General features: G+C 33.0%; 1 long non-coding RNA gene across 1 annotated transcript in view; it reads left to right on the top strand.

Moving 5' to 3' along the window:
- The window catches only part of LOC142221480 (uncharacterized), a 29,049-nt gene extending 17,658 nt beyond the window's left edge, over nt 1-11,391 (top strand). Inside the window, exons 3-7 of the long non-coding RNA XR_012718061.1 lie at nt 10,162-10,206; nt 10,378-10,437; nt 10,853-10,918; nt 11,048-11,123; nt 11,219-11,391. This is a non-coding gene — a long non-coding RNA (uncharacterized LOC142221480). The remainder of the gene's footprint in view (nt 1-10,161; nt 10,207-10,377; nt 10,438-10,852; nt 10,919-11,047; nt 11,124-11,218) is intronic.
- The last annotated feature ends 5,505 nt before the right edge of the window (nt 11,392-16,896 follow it).

The following is a 16,896-nucleotide window of genomic DNA, read 5'->3' as shown; positions in this document are numbered from 1 at the left end:
TTTTCCGGAAACCTGAACCCGATACGACAATTTTTTTTTCATATATATACTAAAGGTAGCCTATACATGCTGTGAATCAAACATTATTATAATCGGATAATTATTTTATAACTCGTGAGAATACGGGTTAACACCACTGTCAAAGTGGTGTTAAATTCGAGAATAAATTTGTACATAATTTCATTTTTACCATTATTTTTTAAAGCGTCCGACAACTCCTCTTGGACTCCCTATTAGTAAAAAAGAACTAATCTGTTTTGGTTGTTGTGTAATTTTTCAATGTTTCCACTTTTTTCCATTTTACTGTCTCGATTTATTTGTATGCCAATGTAGATAAAAATAGCATTATTATTCACTATTGTTGTTACATCTTAAATAGACAATGCGTCCTTTCGTTATTATACCCTCCACCATAGGATGGGGGGTATATTAACTTTGTCATTCCGTATATTCTGGGCCGTGGTGAAATTCTGAGTCGATCTTAGCATGTCCGTCCGTCTGTTGAAATCACGCTAACTTCCGAACGAAACAAGCTATCGACTTCAAACTTGGCACAAGTAGTTGTTATTGATGTAGGTCGGATGATAGGGCCGTATCGGTCCACTTTTTCGTATAGCCCCCATATAAACCGATCCCCAGATTTGGTTTGCGGATCCTCTAAGAGCAGCAAATTTCATCCGATCCGGCTGAAATTTGGTACATGGTATTAGTATATGGTCTCTAAGAATCATGCAAAAATAGGTCCATATCCATAATTATATATAGCCCCCATATAAACCGATCCCCAGATTTGTTCTCCGGAACCTCTTGGAGGAACAAAATTCATCCGATCCCGTTAAAATTTGGTATGTAGTGTTAATATATGGTCTCTAACACCATGCTAAAATTGGTCCATATCGGTTCATAATTATATATACCCCCATATAAACCGATCACCAGATCGGGAGGAGCAAAATGCATGCGATCCGGTTGAAATTTGGAACGTGGTGGAGCTTGGAGGAGCAAAATTCATCCGATTCGGTTGAAATTTGGTACGTGGTGTTATATGGTCTCTAAGAACCATGCAAAAATTGGTCCGAAATTTGCAACGTGGTGTTAGTATAAATTTTATTTCTATAGAAAATGTCAAAATTTTAATTCTATAGAGAATGTTGTCAAAATTTTAATTCTATAGAGAATGTTGTCAAAATTTTAATTCTATTGAAAATTTTGTCAAAATTTTAATTCTATTGAAAATTTTGTCAAAATTTTATTTCTATAGACAATTTGGACAAAATTTTATTTCTATAGAAAATGTTGTTAAAATTTTATTTCTATAGATACTTTTATCAAAATTTTATTTCTATAGAAAATTTTGTCAAACTTAATTATATCCCTTTCCGACCGTGTACGCACAATTGTGCGGGTAAGTTTAAGTCTCTATAATTTCTTTAATATATGATGTACTGCGGTAAGAGCGGCAAAAAAATAATTGTGTATGCTCTCTCTTTGTCTAAGAATGTGAAGAACCGTTATAAATATTTGTTTTTCATATTAATTTTGTAGTTTCAGCAGTGTACTTTGCGCATTTGTAAAAATGAGTTGAAGAGGTAAGTTTGCAAATAAATTAAAATTATTTAAGTTGTGGAATATTTCATCAAACAAGTTTTTTCAACAATTGTGCGTATCCTAAAAAAAAGGATACAGAATCAAACTGAACAAACTTAATAATTTAAAATGTTCTATGTACACATAAATAACAGAATTAAAAAATTTAGGAAAATTTATCACGTGGATCGGCTATAGGTCGGAAAGGGATATACGTATTTAATCGGCCTTTTTATACCCACCACCATCAAATGGTGACAGGGGTATAATAAGTTTGTCATTCCGTTTGTAACACATCGAAATATCGATTTCCCACTACATAAAGTATATATATTCTTGATCAGGGAGAAATTCTAAGACGATATAACGATGTCCGTCTGTCTGTATGCCTGTCTGTTGTAATCACGTTACAGTCAATAATGAAGCAATCGTGCTGAAATTTTGCACAAACTCGTCTTTTGTCTGCAGGCAGGTCAAGTTCGAAGATGGGCTATATCGGTCCAGGTTTTGATATAGTCCCCATATAAACCGACTTCCCGATTTGGGGTCTTGGGCTTATAGAAACCGCAGTTTTTATTCAATTTACCTGAAATTGGAAATCTAGAGCTATTGTAGGACCACAAATACGTGTGCCAAAAATTGTGAGTATCGGTCCATATTTTGGTATATCCCCCATATAGACCGATCTCCCGATTTTACTTCTTGGGCTTATAGAAACCGCAGTTTTTATTCAATTTACCTGAAATTGGAAATCTAGAGGTATTGTAGGACCACAAATACGTGTGCCAAAAATTGTGAGTATCGGTCCATGTTTTGGTATGGTCCCCATATAAAACGACCTCCCGATTTGGGGTCTTGGGCTTATAGAAACCGTAGTTGATCTCCCGATTTAAATCCTTGGGTTTCTAGATACCGTAGTTTTTATCTGATTTTGTATAATTTATCTGATATTTATAATTGTAAATATTCTGGTATTTTAGGCTCACAAAAACGTGTATGGGATTAAGTTTTTATCGGTCCATTTGGTAATGCCTCCATATAGACCGACTTCACTTCTTGAGGGTGTAGAAGGCGCACTGATCATGAAAATTGCTTGAAACTCAATGTAAATTTCCAGATTTTACTTCTACAGATTTAAGATTTCAAATCAAGACGTTATTTTATAATTTTCTTGCACACTTACAAGAGATGTTAATGATTCCTCTAAAACTCAAACAAAAATGGTTCTTATAAATCCAGAATCTGATATAGTCATTAGCGTAGCTAGACAATTTTCCTAGGGGGTGCTATAGCCCCACTAGCTAAAACTTTATAGACTGAACTTATAGGTTCAACTAATGTTTTATTTCATAAAATTGAATAAAGAAATAGACATCAAAATAATTCGACAATCAATTTATAATAAAGCAACTAAAAGTACCCTACGGGAAATTGGTGCAAATTGCCACTGACGGACCTATCACAGAACTGGTACCTGTGCTGCAGTTAGTTGCAATTTTCACATTTACACAGAAAAAAAAAGTGTCTCGTAAATTTGAGAAGATTTTTACAATAATTTATTACAAGAATTTTCCAGAATTTTAGTTCATTTTTCGTATCTTCAACGAAAATTAACTACTCGAAAGGAAATTTTACAAATTCTAAGTTGCAATCGTTTAGTTCATGGCCTACAAAATACGATGGAAATTTCCTTAAAAAATTTCTTAACTGGTAGTTAAAAATTCGTTTGTCATGCTATAAATCTACTTGTGAAATGTAAAGTATTTTCTAAATAATAAGTGCAATTTACTATAAGATTTTTTTGTATGAGAAAATATTTTTTTACGAAAAATGAACTTGAAAATGGATAGCAATTTCTTACTGACAATTCCTATGGTTAATAATTGTTGGTAAAAAATTACCCAATGAAATATTTTTAGTTCACATGTAATTAAATTTATAGACATTTTCGTCAAAAATGGTAGATAACATTTCATGAAAATTATGCAAATTTTAAGTTAAACGTTTCATCGTTCATAAACTGGTGTGCCTTTACGAATATTATTCTTAGAGTAAATTGTCAGCATATGAGATGAACTAATGCATAATACAGAGATCTTTATCGGCATAGTGGAATGTGATTAATGTAAAGATGATGTTACTTGAGTTTTGTGGTGTATACATGAGCGTGGGGTTGTTTTTATTTTTGTTCATTTAGTGGTTTGTGTGTGTGTTTGTTATTCGCGGATGGTTTATTTGGCTGGATGAGGTGTTGTTTTCAATAAAGGCACATGTGTTTTTGTTGTTGTAGGAATGTTTTGGCTTTGCTTGGTTTTGTTTGGCATGCTTCAGTTGTGTAGTTGGCGTTGGCGTGGATTGTTGCATCTTTTAAGCAGGTATGCAACAAGAGAATACACTGAAAAAAATATTGTCGTGAGGTCAAAGATTTCATGTCTTTCATGTAGTTTCAGCAGTGTACTTTGCGCATTTGTAAAAATGAGTTGAAGAGGTAAGTTTGCAAATAAATTAAAATTATTTAAGTTGTGGAATATTTCATCAAACAAGTTTTTTCAACAATTGTGCGTATCCTAAAAAAAAGGATACAGAATCAAACTGAACAAACTTAATAATTTAAAATGTTCTATGTACACATAAATAACAGAATTAAAAAATTTAGGAAAATTTATCACGTGGATCGGCTATAGGTCGGAAAGGGATATACGTATTTAATCGGCCTTTTTATACCCACCACCATCAAATGGTGACAGGGGTATAATAAGTTTGTCATTCCGTTTGTAACACATCGAAATATCGATTTCCCACTACATAAAGTATATATATTCTTGATCAGGGAGAAATTCTAAGACGATATAACGATGTCCGTCTGTCTGTATGCCTGTCTGTTGTAATCACGTTACAGTCAATAATGAAGCAATCGTGCTGAAATTTTGCACAAACTCGTCTTTTGTCTGCAGGCAGGTCAAGTTCGAAGATGGGCTATATCGGTCCAGGTTTTGATATAGTCCCCATATAAACCGACTTCCCGATTTGGGGTCTTGGGCTTATAGAAACCGCAGTTTTTATTCAATTTACCTGAAATTGGAAATCTAGAGCGATTGTAGGACCACAAATACGTGTGCCAAAAATTGTGAGTATCGGTCCATATTTTGGTATAGCCCCCATATAGACCGATCTCCCGATTTTACTTCTTGGGCTTATAGAAACCGCAGTTTTTATTCAATTTACCTGAAATTGGAAATCTAGAGGTATTGTAGGACCACAAATACGTGTGCCAAAAATTGTGAGTATCGGTCCATGTTTTGGTATGGTCCCCATATAAAACGACCTTCCGATTTGGGGTCTTGGGCTTATAGAAACCGTAGTTGATCTCCCGATTTAAATCCTTGGGTTTCTAGATACCGTAGTTTTTATCTGATTTTGTATAATTTATCTGATATTTATAATTGTAAATATTCTGGTATTTTAGGCTCACAAAAACGTGTATGGGATTAAGTTTTTATCGGTCCATTTGGTAATGCCTCCATATAGACCGACTTCACTTCTTGAGGGTGTAGAAGGCGCACTGATCATGAAAATTGCTTGAAACTCAATGTAAATTTCCAGATTTTACTTCTACAGATTTAAGATTTCAAATCAAGACGTTATTTTATAATTTTCTTGCACACTTACAAGAGATGTTAATGATTCCTCTAAAACTCAAACAAAAATGGTTCTTATAAATCCAGAATCTGATATAGTCATTAGCGTAGCTAGACAATTTTCCTAGGGGGTGCTATAGCCCCACTAGCTAAAACTTTATAGACTGAACTTATAGGTTCAACTAATGTTTTATTTCATAAAATTGAATAAAGAAATAGACATCAAAATAATTCGACAATCAATTTATAATAAAGCAACTAAAAGTACCCTACGGGAAATTGGTGCAAATTGCCACTGACGGACCTATCACAGAACTGGTACCTGTGCTGCAGTTAGTTGCAATTTTCACATTTACACAGAAAAAAAAAGTGTCTCGTAAATTTAAGAAGATTTTTACAATAATTTATTACAAGAATTTTCCAGAATTTTAGTTCATTTTTCGTATCTTCAACGAAAATTAACTACTCGAAAGGAAATTTTACAAATTCTAAGTTGCAATCGTTTAGTTCATGGCCTACAAAATACGATGGAAATTTCCTTAAAAAATTTCTTAACTGGTAGTTAAAAATTCGTTTGTCATGCTATAAATCTACTTGTGAAATGTAAAGTATTTTCTAAATAATAAGTGCAATTTACTATAAGATTTTTTTGTATGAGAAAATATTTTTTTACGAAAAATGAACTTGAAAATGGATAGCAATTTCTTACTGACAATTCCTATGGTTAATAATTGTTGGTAAAAAATTACCCAATGAAATATTTTTAGTTCACATGTAATTAAATTTATAGACATTTTCGTCAAAAATGGTAGATAACATTTCATGAAAATTATGCAAATTTTAAGTTAAACGTTTCATCGTTCATAAACTGGTGTGCCTTTACGAATATTATTCTTAGAGTAAATTGTCAGCATATGAGATGAACTAATGCATAATACAGAGATCTTTATCGGCATAGTGGAATGTGATTAATGTAAAGATGATGTTACTTGAGTTTTGTGGTGTATACATGAGCGTGGGGTTGTTTTTATTTTTGTTCATTTAGTGGTTTGTGTGTGTGTTTGTTATTCGCGGATGGTTTATTTGGCTGGATGAGGTGTTGTTTTCAATAAAGGCACATGTGTTTTTGTTGTTGTAGGAATGTTTTGGCTTTGCTTGGTTTTGTTTGGCATGCTTCAGTTGTGTAGTTGGCGTTGGCGTGGATTGTTGCATCTTTTAAGCAGGTATGCAACAAGAGAATACACTGAAAAAAATATTGTCGTGAGGTCAAAGATTTCATGTCTTTAAACTACGAATGCAAATTTTGCTTAGCATAGAAGACGCATTTCTCTAATATAAAGTTTGTTTCCTTGCCCAAAAGTCGATAAACTTTTCAATGAAGTCATATTATCCTTATAAGTAAGCGATTTCACTTAAAAATGGGTATCATAACATGAAAGAAAAATTGTTTGGCCTAAAGTCAACTTAACTTTAATAATTCAGAAAAATTCTTTAAATTTAGTGAAATTGTCCTTAAATTTGTTGTCTTTTTGCATCTTGACTACAAAGAAAAAATTCGTTCAAATATAGGACATGTTTTTCAACACTTTATTTTAAAGAGGTTTTTTACTTGAAACATAGCATAATTTCTACTGGTCGATTATTAATTTGGAAAATAAAGTTGTCGTTAACTCGTTTTTAAAGGACTTTGATAGCATATGAAGGAAAAAAGCAGAAAAAGCGAAAAATTAAAATTTACTTCCTAGAAGCAAGTACACAAAACCGAAATTTAAAAGAGAATTGTAAGTATCCTTACTTGTATTCTCCGCTTCTTTGGCTCGGAATCAATACCAAATTTTTTAAAGTAAAGACAAAATCTTTGGAACCGGGCATGCTTTTTTTTCAGTGTATAAAGGCATGGAATATTTTGGATTTTTGAGACATATATTGGTGTTTGTTTATTAAACCTATTAAATGAAAGTTATTAATATTTTATCGGTAGTTTAGAAAAAAGTTGTTAAGAATATTTAGGAAAATATGTATGTTGAAATTAAAATTGTATTGAAATTTTTATTATTCAATATAACAAATTAATATTCAATTCCAGATGAATTTGGAAATTTTTTGTTATATCTCAGCGTATAGTTTAGTCATAAATTGGTAAGTACATTTTTTTTTAAATGGCTTTCTTTTAAAAAGAATGTTTTTTTATGTACACAGAAAAAAAAGTGTCTCGTAAATTTAAGAAGATTTTTACAATAATTTATTACAAGAATTTTCCAGAATTTTAGTTCATTTTTCGTATCTTTAACGAAAATTAACTGCTCGAAAGGAAATTTTACAAATTTTAAGTAGCAATCGTTTAGTTCATAGCCTACAAAATACGATGGAAATTTCCTTAAAAATTTTCTTAACCGGTAATTAAAAATTCTTTCGTCATACTATAAAACTACTTATGAAATGTAAAATACTTTCTAAATAATAAGTGTAATTTACTATAAAGTGTTTTTGTATGAGAAAATATTTTTTTACGAAAATTAAACTTGAAAGCGGGTAGCAATTTCTTACTGGCAATTCCTATTGTTAATAATAGTTGGTACAACATTTCTCAATGAAATATTTTTAGTTCACATGTAATTAAATTTATAGAAATTTTCGTCAAAAATGGGTAGATATCATTTCATGAAGTTTTTGCTAATTTTAAGTTAAACGTGTCATCGTTCTTATACTGATATGCATTTAAGAGTATTGTTTTTAGAGTAAATTGGGGACAGATGCGATGAACTAATGCATAGTACAGAGATCTTTCTCGTCAAAGTGGAATATGTTTAATGTAAAGATGATGTTACTTGAAAATTTTTGAGAGTGAGAGCATGCAATGCAATAATGAGAAATGGTAGCGAGTGATGGGGATGTTGTGTAAATCTGAGCGTGGGGTTGTTTTTATTTTTGTTCTTTCAGTGGTTTGTGTGTGTGTGTTTATTATGCGCGAATGGTTTATTTGTCTGGATAAGGTGTTCTTTTCAATGAAGGCACATGTGTTTTTGTTGTTGTAGAAATGTTTTGGTTTTGTTTGGCATGCTTCAGTTGTATAGTTGGCGTTAGCGTGGGCTGTTGCACCTTTTTAGCAAGTATGTAACAAGGGAATATAAAGGAGTGGAATATTTTGGTTTTTTGAGACATATATTTGTGTTTGTTTATTAAAACTTTTAAATGAAAGTTATTAATATTTTAGCGGTGAGGTGTACAATGGCGAAGTGAAGATCGGTAGCTTAGAAAAAAGTTATTAAGAATGTTCAATATTTAGGAAAAAATGCTGAAATGGAAAGTATATTGAAATTGTTTTATCTAATTTAATTTTTATTATTCAATGTAAAAAATAAATATTCAATTTCAGAGTAACTCCAGATGAATTTGGAAAATTGTTTGTTACACCTCAGCGTATAGTTTAATCATAAATAGGCAAGTGTTCTTTTTTCAATGTGGTTTTCTTTTAAAAAATAATATTCTTTATGTATATTATTATTTGCTAATTATTATTATTATTAATATTTTTTAACCAGTTTCATGTTTTTCATTGTTGTAAAGAAATATTTAATTTAAGAGCAACCCCAGATGGATTCGGGCAAATTTTTATATTTCTCCTCAACGTATAATTTAATAGAGAAGTGGTAAAATTGGCTTTCTTTTCACTAGAATATTTACGTTTTTATGACCTTATTTTAGTATTACTTTAATCAAATATTTTTGGAAACCACTTTAATATTTTTAATGTAAAAAACAAATATTTAATTTCAGAATACCAACATTTTTATGAATTGGTAAGCTTTCTTTAACATTCTTTTAACCAGATTATTTACTTTTTTTACTTTTTTTATTATTTCTTTAATTAGATTTTTGGAAACCAATTTAATGTTTTTTATTTAATGTAAAAAATAAATATTTAATTTCAGAGTAACCCCAAATGAATTTCGATAACTTTTTAACCTCAGCGTACAATGTAATAAAGAATTGGTAAGTTTTATATTAAAACGTTGGCTTTCGTTTAACAAGAATATTTATTGTATTATGTCCTTCACATCGATAACAACACAATTTTATGAGTTAATATATTACTTAATTCATTATTTCTCTAATTGTTTCAGGTACAAACTTTATGAGGTACGTTTATCTAAGAAAAGTTGAATTCCTTACACCATTTAATAAAATGCCCCCAAATATGGTAAGTTACAAGTTAATTTAAAGAGCTAAAAAATTATATTTTATTACATGTTAATTTTTAAAAATTTTCATTATTCCTTCCATTTTTCAGCAAGATATGTGAAAAATATACGAAGAATAAAAAACTAAGGAAAAGTCAAAATGTCCAAAAAGCGAGTTAAAATAAACTACTTTCTTGTTCCACGTGGTCATAATTTTTATTCACAAAAAATTTGTATTAAGAACTTTCATCATAAGTTGTTATTATAAAGTACTTTTGCTCAAAGAAAGTTTAATTTTATTGTATGAACATTTTCATAATAGTAAAACGGTTTGTTGTTCCTTTAATTACTTAATTTATCTGTACTGTGGAATACTTGATTTAAAAATAGTTTAGTTGTCGACATTTTAAAGAGACTGTCTACCAATTTTTATTATCAGGTTTCCCAAAAAATAAGCAAGTAAACCAATATATTACTGACTTTTTAACTTGGTAGGGTTATATAAATCTTATGGTGTTGTAAAAATGAACTAAAATACAATGTTAAAGATGAACCAAAATTTAAGAGAATTATAAACTAGACAAGTTGAAAAAAATCTTAAGGGCTAAATCATGGTCAATATTACTACAGTTTAGTTCATTTTGCAATGGAAAAGGGTTCACTGTTTTTTCAGTGTATATTATTATTTGTTAATTAATTTTTTTGGAAACCAGTTTAATGTTTTTCTTTGTTTTAAAAACAACATTTAATTTCAGAGCAACTCCAGATGGATTCGAATAAATTTAAAAAATAGAGAATAGGTAAGTTTTCTTTTAGAAATTGGCTTTATTTCAACTAGAATATTTACGTTTTTGTGACCTTTTTATCATCAAAATTACATGTTTTTAATACCGTATTTTAGTATTTCTTAATTCAAATTTTTTGGAAACCAATGTAATATTTTTAATGTAAAAACAAATATTTAATTTCAGAATAACCCCTTAAAAATGTGGACAAATTTACTCCTTTGCCCGTAATTTAATAGTGAATTGGTAAGGATTCTTTAACTTTCTTTTAACCCTGGACAATCATACATATTTTTTGTACATTAACGTCATCCTTCGTCATTTTGACTACGGCTGATTTCAAGACGCTATAATTTTCATCGTGAGCAAAAAAGTGAACCAAACTTGAATTTTTTTCTTATTCAATTTGGTTTTACGTAGTATAAAACAAAAATTCATAAAACGGTCGAATTAGTATAACTTAAATTTACCATTTCCCAATAGACTAAAATGCATTTTACATCGAAAATTAAATTACGTGTCGTCATTTTGACGAATGATGACTGTTTAGGGTTATCAAGAATATTTGGTTTTTTATGCATATTATTGTTTTTTTCATTAGATTTTTTGAAAACCTATTTAATAATTTTATTTAATGTAAAAAATAAATATTTAATTTCAGAGTAACCCAAATAAATTTGGACAACTTTTTATATTTCCCCTCAGCGTACAATTTAATAGAGAATTGGTAAGTTTTATATTAAAACTTTGGATTTCTTTCAACTAGAATATTTATTTTATTATATCCTTCACAACGATAAAAACACAGTTTTATGAGTTTATTTAGAATACTTCATTATTTCTCTAATTGTTTCAGGTACATATTTTATGAGATACGTTTTCCAAAGGAAAGTTGAATTCCTTACACCATTTGATAAAATGCCCCAAATATGGTAAGTTACAAGCTAAAATGAAGAATTAAAAATTATATTTCATTACATGGTGTTAATTTTTAACAATTTTCATTATTGTTTCCATTTTTTACCAGCAAGATATGTGAAAAAAATTCCTACGATGAATAAAAAAGGATAAGTCAAAATATCCAAACAGCGGGTTCAAATGAACTACTCTCTGTTCCACGGGGTCATAATTTTTATTCACAAAAAACATTGTATTAAGAACTTTCATCATAAGTTTTTATAATAAAGTACTTTTGCTTAAAGAAAGTTTAATTTTAATGTATGAAAATTTTCATAATAGTAAAACAGTTTGTTGTTCCTTTAATTATTTAATTTTTCTGTACTGTGGAATGATTGATTTAATAATAGTTTAGTCAAAAGAGACTGTTAACCAATTTTTATTATCGGGTTTCCCACAAAATAAGCAACTAAACCAAAATAATACTGACTTTTTAACTTGGTAGGGGTATATAAATCTTATGGTGTTGTAAAAATGAACTAAACTACAATGTTATAGATGAACTAAAATTTAAGAGAATTATAAACTAGACAAGTTGAAAAAAATCTTAAGGGCTAAATCATGGTCAATATTACTACAGTTTAGTTCATTTTGCAATGGAAAAGGGTTCACTGTTTTTTCAGTTTAGTGAAATAATACTATCAGAATAACTGTTGGGGCCTAATCCCAACTCTCCGGCCTTAGTCAAACAACACTTGGAGATGCCCGAATGGGTTTTACTTTCCTCTGGTGTAACACTATTTGTAATGGGCAAAAAATTAACTCACTCTCGAAGGGGCAGATCACTACTGATGTGATAGTTTTTTGAGCCACATATACCGCAAATGCCCCCCGGGGCAGATAATATCAATTGCCTTGCCAAGCTTACAAGAAAAAGAATCTTTGGTGTTTCAATTGTAGCAATTCAATTTGTTTATTTGTGATACTTTCACACTTATATTGATGACTTATCCAACACTAATTATATCTGTCACTTAATGTTTGCCGTCGTTGCCGATTTCTTATTAGAACTATTCTGTTTAATTATTTACAAACTTTCACTGATTGGTTTTACTTTTCGTACACTGACGATGGTTGAGCTTCGCGCTCTATGATAATTTGTTCTTAACTACCGCTTCTATTATTCTTTCTCTCATCTCCTCTTCTCTTTAGACTACAGTGATCCCTTCGGATCACACAACGGCGGCAAACAATGGTGTGGAGGACGAAACGTTCACGCAATTAGGGATGCCCATTAAAGGCAATATTTGGTGTCGCATAACGAAAAGGCGTTCACACTTATTCGTGCGTGAACATACCGCCCCCCTTGCACCAACTGTGCAAGAAATTAAATTAATTATAAAATAATTCCAAATAAAATTAATCACAAGAGGGAAATTTAATTCAAAAACGATACAAGATTATAAACTTTTTCCTTAATATTGTTACGAATGTGATATTTCTTGATTTAGGTTTATTTAAATTAGTTTACGTTAATTTAAATTTCAAATTGTAACGATAAAATTACGTCATAACTTGTTAGAGTCATTTCTTTATTTTCTAGTACTTTCTTAAACATCTTTTGTGTTTCCAATCGTTCATTGTAAAAGTAACGCCTTTTGTTTTATGCCTGCACGACATCTACCTAATCTAGTAGAATGCACTAGATTATTAGCATAAGCCTAAAAGTATGTGTGCCATATCACCTGTAAAGTAACGCCGATAGAATATTCCAGATGGCTGTAGGCAATGAAGATAACCAGTTGAATATGTGGTGTTAGATAAATTGTACAAGATAGTTCTAGATGGTTGTAGGCCAGACTATCCAGAATTTTCGAAATCGTCAAATCACGGAATATAAGCCCTTGGCGGAGGGAGCAGTCAAGTCAGTCGTAAGCTAAAGTTTATACAGTACACATCGTAGAGCAAATAAGTGAAGCCATCAGTTAAACTAATAAATTGTAGATTGTCGTTATTTGAAAAGGACTGTGTTTTAATTATCGGGTTATTAAACACGCCTCAATATAAAAACGTAACAATTGGTGTCGGAAGTGAAATAACGGGAAAAAAATCTACAATGAAGTTTAATCAGCTTCGAGTGGAAGACTTGAAGAAGGAATTGAGCAAAATGGAGCAGCCGACTACAGGAAACAAGGCCCAATTACAAAAGCGACTACTGGAAGAGTTCGAGCGGCGCAGTATTGATATCGAAACACATGAGTCCGATTATAAGGAAGATCTTGACGAATCAGTAGTAGCCAGCGCCTTGGAAACTCCATCTGTAGCTTCTAATGTTGTTGATTACACATCGATGGTCAATATTTTGAGCAAAATGATGGAAGAAAATTCTTTAAAAATGCAAGAGAATTCTAGAAAATTGGAAGAAAAATTCGACGAAAATTCGAAAAAGATGGACGAAAATTCTAGAATTCTAAATGAGAATCTTCAACAAATTGCTAAAGGCATGGAAAAACGTGTGGACCATATCGAAAGCCAAATTGGGGAGCTGGATAAGAAGATTATTTCCGTGGATGAGAAAATTATGGTTCATGATGAGAAGTTTCTACACATTGAAAGAAAAATGTCAGAGCTGGAAATTAAAGGTGGACCAGTGCGCGTTATCGAGGGCTCGAAAACCAAACCTCCTGTTTTCGATGGCTCAACTTCATTTGATGTATTCAAATTCCAATTTGAAATGGTTGCTTCTAGAAATTTATGGAACGACAATGACAAAGCAATTGAACTTCTATTGGCATTAAAGGGCAACGCCGCTGATGTGATACAAAGCATTCCCGCTGCCTCTAGAAATAATTATAATGACGTAATAGCGGCACTTCAACGTAAGTACGGCGGAGAACATAAGCAAGACATCTTCAGAATGGAATTAAGAGGAAGAGTCCAGAAGTCAAATGAGACTCTACAAGACTTTGCAACAGAGGTTGAGCGGTTGATGCTTTTGACATATCCAGGAGAAAGTCATCCACTTGTGGACCGCATCAAGATCGAGACCTTTGTGAATGGAATTAGAGACCCTGATATAAAATGCGCGACATATGCGTCACAAAAGGCTACATTCGCAGAAACAGTAACATTTGCACTTGCACAAGAAACTGCGAGATTGTTGGCACGACCTCAAATTCACAAGGTACGCAGAGTGGAGACCGAGCAAGATGAATCAAATTCCGTGATTGACTCAGTGAAAGAAGCAGTTAAGCAGGCAATGCAAGAAATGCAAGAAATGAAGCAGGAGACAACTAAATCCAGAATAAAGTGCTATAACTGTGATAAGCCTGGACATTTTGCTCGTGAATGTAAAGCACGTCGTAAGCGATCAAGATCGAAATCGCCTTCACCGCCAAACAATAGCCATATGTGGGTGAACCCACAGTCCAGTGATTCACATTTAAACTAAATCGAGCTAGTTCAGCGGGGCAAGAGCTGGCTCCCACATGTGATGGCCCCACAATCTCTATAGCAATAGTTCAACAGAAAAATAACAATTTGACTATTGCGGGTGGTATTAATGGATACAAGCGAACTTTGACGTTGGATACTGGGGCATCGAAATCTATTATTAGATCCGATTTAGTAAGAGGAAAAGTTACACCACTAATTGGAGTCAAACTACGCACGGCTACAGGTGAACCCGCAACTGTATATGGAAAGGTTCCTGTAAAGTTAACCATTGCAAACAAATCCGTTAATTATATTAATTAATTATATTATATGGGTTTCTATGAATGAAGATTGTGAAGTCGGCAAATTGTGGGTTGTTGAACCAGCAGAAAATAAAAACAACAACATCTTGATAGCAAATGCCCTGGTAACAACAAATGAAGAGGGACTTATACCAGTTCGAGTTTTGAATTTATCTGACCATCAAGAGCAAATTGGAAAATTTTCGGACATTGGCAAATGTACTCCTGCCGAAGCAATAGTCAACTTGGAAAGCAAATCTCCAAAGAAGCATAATGAAGTGATGAAACAACTGGAAGGTTATGTCGAAACTTGGACACGTCATCTATCACCGTCCGAGAAAAATAAAGCCAAGAAATTGTTATGGAAAAATGCCTCCGCCTTTGCCATTGAGAAGAAAAATCAAGGGAGAACATCTGTGGTGAAGCATGAAATAAATACCACAGAAGAAAGACCCATAAAACAGGCACCACGAAGTGTCCCTCTAGCAAAACGAGATGAGGTTCAAAAGCTCGTTAAGGAAATGGCGGAAAGTGGTGTGATTGAACCATCATCAAGTCCTTGGTGCTCGCCAGTTGTGCTGGTCAAAAAGAAAGATGGAAGTACCCGATTTTGCGTGGACTACAGAAAATTGAATGATGTTACCAAAAAGGACAGTTATCCGCTTCCACGCATTGATGACACGTTGGACACACTAGCCGGAACAACATGGTTTTCCACGCTTGATTTGCAGAGTGGATATTGGCAAGTAGAGATCGCCGAGAAAGACAAAGAAAAGACAGCTTTTGGCGTTAATGGCGGTCTTTGGCAATTCAATGTAATGCCATTCGGGCTCTGCAATGCTCCGGCTACGTTCGAGCGATTGATGGAGCGGGTGCTAAAGGGGTTGCATTGGAAGTCCTGCTTGATATACCTCGACGATATCATAGTGATGGGCAAAACATTTGACGAGCACCTTAAGAACTTGAAAGACGTTATCCAGCAATTGTCAGCCGCTGGCTTACGACTTAACGCCAAGAAGTGCTCGCTTTTCCAGCGAGAAGTTAAGTACCTGGGTCATCATGTTACAGCAGAGGGCATATCCACCGATGAAGACAAAATTCAAGCAGTAAAAGATTGGCCACGTCCACGGAATCTCCACGAGTTGCGCAGCTTCCTTGGTTTATGCACATACTACAGGCGTTTCGTACCAAACTTCGCCAGCATCGCCGCAAGCCTCCATAAATTAACGCAAAAAGGTACGAAGTTCCAGTGGAGTGAAGAACAGGAACAGTCATTTCATCATCTAAAAGAACTTTTATGTTCAACTCCTGTTCTGGCGTATCCAATTCCTGGCGAAAAATTTGTTTTGGATACAGATGCCAGTGCGTACGAAATTGGTGGTGTACTATCTCAACAGATTGAAGGTAAAGAAAAGGTCATCGGATATTTTAGCCGAACGTTATCCAAGCCCGAGAAGAACTATTGCGTAACAAGAAGAGAGCTGCTTGCTGTCATAGAAAGCGTGAAGCATTACCACAAATACTTGTATGGACAGAATTTCTTGCTAAGAACTGACCATTCAGCTCTACGATGGTTGCTTCAATTCAAGAATCCGGAAGCTCAGCTGGCACGTTGGATAGAAAGACTCCAAAGCTATGATTTCAGCATCGAACATAGAAAAGGTGGCAAACACGGCAACGCGGACGCCTTGTCACGTCGACCTTGTAATGTCGAGTGCAAACACTGCTCGAAAGCTGAACATAAGGAAGAAATCGTGGATATCAGGCTGTTGCACGTCGAATCTGGAGTGGACTGGCCAGCAGAACAGCGTAAAGATCTCATTTTGAGCAAAATTATTTCGGCGAAAGAAGAAGATAAGAAACCCAGTAAGAAAGACATCGCAGCCGAAAGCCCACTTATGAAATCATACTGGGCTCAATGGGACAGTCTATGTCTGGTCAACGGAACCCTACAACGAAAGTGGGAAAGTGAAGATGGCAAGAATAGCCGCAACTTGATAATCGTGCCAGATTCCAAGGTAAAGGATGTTTTGACGGAATTCCACAATGGACCTAGTGGAGGTCACTTAGG

Source organism: Haematobia irritans, chromosome 1 (genome assembly GCF_050003625.1).
Source record: "Haematobia irritans isolate KBUSLIRL chromosome 1, ASM5000362v1, whole genome shotgun sequence".
In the NCBI taxonomy this organism is placed as follows: domain Eukaryota; kingdom Metazoa; phylum Arthropoda; class Insecta; order Diptera; family Muscidae; genus Haematobia; species Haematobia irritans.
The sequence above is the reverse complement of the archived record's forward strand: the minus strand, read 5'-3'. Positions and strand labels throughout refer to the sequence as shown.